The following is a 3,803-nucleotide window of genomic DNA, read 5'->3' on the forward strand; positions in this document are numbered from 1 at the left end:
CTCTCGAGCTCTAGAAATCATATCATTCAGGGTCTCGCACCCTGGCACACTCACCAGCTCAATCATTCACGACTGAACTGCAATAGTTGGAGCAGCCTCTGCTCTAAGCCGGGATACTAACCATCCCCAAGACATAGTCTCCAATCCCGAAAGTGCAATAGAACGCACAATCAATCCATACCGTCCGATACGAGAGATCCACAGCGATCTCAAAATCCTGACAGTCCTTCTGCTATCTGGCTCACCACCGGCACTGGGACCAAACCATGGTCCTCCCTCATGTGTGCTCATCCTCATCTGGTAAAGCAGTTATCCCCACTATCAGAACATAACCAAGAATTCCCCTTACCATCAGCTTCTTAGATTCTCCAAGACTCTCACTGATTCGAGTATGGATCCTGTGCTTTCAGTTGTATGGACTCATACTACCTTCCACACCTATCCATGATTTCCTCGGCAATCCTCCCAAATCCTCTAAGTCACCTATCCCGCTGATGCTCTAAATATCCGCCAAACAATATCCACTGAAGCACGTACTAGGCTCCCAACCTCACTGAACCACCCCGCTAACTCACCAGAGCATATCCTAAGCTTTCCTAGGTTCCCAACCTCTCCCTGCCATCAGCAACTGAGGAACTCCTCATGAATCCAGCCATCCACCTCCTGGATATCGTCATATCCATTTAGTAGCTGACTCCCATCACTCAAGAGTTCCACAAAGCACAAAGCAAGCAGCATTCGTGCAATAGCACTCCGATCCAAAGAACTGCCATATAACATTCTGCCCACATATCGCAACTCGTGTTATCCACATCCATCCATCCTCACTGTCGGCTGCCTTATGCATGTAAAGTATACACAGAACAGGATCTAATAGACTGTCGAATAATATACTCTACCATATGACCACAAACAGACAAGGAACAGGAAATAAGGCCAAATCAATTATTCTAAGGCAATAAGATCCTAACAGTATATAATTTTAAAAGCATACACATAGCAGTTACTAATACCAATAATCATTCTCATTCTAGCATGGCATCAAATATTCCCCAGGCTACAAGCACCATATATTAGGCCAATCTATTGCCGACTACTCAGCACTAGCATGCAATTCTACCAGCTCATACAACATATAAAGGCATATCTCCTAGGCATAACAAGCATGCGATTCTCATATTCATAAACCAAATCATAACAAATAACATATATGGGTGTTTTGAGGAGACTTACTTGAGCTCGACTAATTTCATGCACCACACCCTTTCTTGTCTTAGAAAACTTTTTCCTTGAAAACATTTTTTTCTTTTTGAAAACTTTACAGATTCCCATTTTGAGTTCAGATACACCCGAAAGTATGTCCAAATCCCTCAAACCAAGGCTCTTATACGAACTTGTAACGACCCAAAAATCAAGGGTAAAAATTTCATTTTTAATATAGCTAAAACATTGATACCATTTATTTCAAACATTTCAAATCATCATTAAGTAAAACATTTATTAGAGTTCATCCCAAAATCATTCATTACGGAAATCATAGGTGTGTGTACTACGATCAATCTTAGCCCTTCTTTTCCAAATCGATGATACCTGAAACCAAAACTGTAAAACGTAAGCACAAAGCTTAGTGACTTCCCCAGAGCATACCCCACACTATCCACATAACCACATAATCCATATCAGCGATAACAGCTACATAATCCATAACAATCGCATAAGCATGCATATACACACATGAAGGTGCCATGGAAACGCCCCAAGGTATTATTCACATACTCACATAAATCATATCAACTACACAAGCCATTCATATAAACATATGAAGGTGTCATGGAAACCCTCCATGGTCTTACACCGAGTGCCATGGGAACCCCCGCATGGTCTTGGATCACTACCATGGGAACCCCCACATAGTCTTAGCTTGGAATGCCATGGGAACCCCCTACATGGTCTTATATCCCACTACCTCGGGACCCCCCCCCCCCCCCGAGGTCTTCCATGCAAGCAATACAGAGTCAAATTGTTAGGGTACAAAGTCATGCTTGGATGTAGTGTTTAGGCTTTCCTCTTTGTATGTGTAAATGGGTTGAGTCTTTCCTATAAATAGGAAGTGAGTGACTCCCATTATGAAAAAAAAGAGTCCATTTCGGAGTGTTAGACTAGAGAGAGAAATTGTATACAAACCCATTTGTATAATCTTTCTAGATCTAATAAGAGCTTACAAAGATTTATTTACTCCTTGTGTTCTTGAATTTGTATGATGAATCACTAGATCTTTCTAATTCCGCACATGCCATCATAATCAACACCACTACAATTGGTATCAGAGCGGGTGTTCTTGATTTCATCAAGAATTGATCCTTGATGGCTATCTTGATTTGGTGATTCTTCATGTTCTTATGGATCTTCGTGATTAGAGTGTTTTTGTGTTCTTGAAGTCGAATTTTTCTTTGATTTGATCCATAATTCGACTTTCTCTCTCTAGAATACTTGTTTGTATCACTTTATCTCTCTAGAAAACCCATTCAAAATCACTTTATCTCTCTAGAAAATTTCAAGTTCTTGTAATCATGGAGAAATGGATGATACGTAGTGAAGATGTTCAAATTGAATGTCATTTGAATATCTTCTTTATAGCTTAACTGTTGGATTGATAAGTGAATATGATATTGTTGTAAATGGAGAAAAGAATGAAGTTGGAGAATTAATTAGTTGTCTAATTTTTCGAACCAAACATTTGTTTGATCGTTTGGTTACAACATATCAAAAGAGACGAAGAAATAGAAGAGATGGAGAAGTCATAAAAGGAATTTCGCGTGCTGAATGCAAATATGGAAGCAATAAACTTGAATATTATGCAGATTTTCGTGAAGCTCGGGATGGTGTTCTTGATGATGATGATGTTCAAGAAAAAGGAGTTTAAGTTGATTTTCAAGATGAAAAAGTTTTTTGCTCGATTGGAGTTCAAACCGATGATATTTTGTGTTCTTGTGATTTGTTTGAAGGAATGATTCCGTATCGGAAGCCGGTGATCCAAGAAAATCACAAGTATCAAACTCCAAAAGATTTGATTCAAACTCAAAATGTTGATGTTGTGAAAAGTGGGTTTGTTCATGAAGTCAAGTCTTCAAGATGCTAAAAGATGAAAAAGAAAAAGAAGAAGAAGATGAATTGGAAGAACAAGCAGGTTACTCACAAAAATCGTCATATGTTGTGAAGCCGAAATCCGTGAAACAATTTGGGTTCCAAAGCAACAATCTCCAAAGGTTGCATTGAATTTGAAATCAATACCCAAAAGTGTTGGTGGTTCTTTTGAAGATGTTCTTGGATCGTTGAAGAACACGAAGAACACGAAGAACGAGTTGTACATCTCGCATGGTGGGTGGTATAATGTTCGATTTGGAGATTTTCTCATTCCGACAAAAGAACCAAGATCTTCCAAATTTGATTCGTTCGTTGAAAATGAATCTCGATTCATCAAAAAGGTATCTCAAATTCTCAAATGGATTCCAAAACATCCATGATTTTGATTCGTATTTTTCGTTTTTCATTTTTGATCGATTTGTTTCGTTGGATCTAATCCGTTTTAATCCCTTTGTTGATCCAATTAATTTTTGTTTAGATCAAGTCCAACCAAAAACGAAATTCTGGTTGATTACTATTCATCATCCATATTTGAGCCCAATTCTTGATTTGTTACTGATCATCAAGCACAATTTAGCCCAAAAATCACTTTAAGTCGGTTACTGTTCTTATTTGGTCTATGTTCGTGATTTGTTCAAATTGAGAAGCCCAAAATCTTT

Source organism: Lactuca serriola, chromosome 2 (assembly GCF_051521515.1).
Source record: "Lactuca serriola cultivar US96UC23 chromosome 2, Lser_US96UC23_V15, whole genome shotgun sequence".
In the NCBI taxonomy this organism is placed as follows: Eukaryota; Viridiplantae; Streptophyta; class Magnoliopsida; order Asterales; family Asteraceae; genus Lactuca; species Lactuca serriola.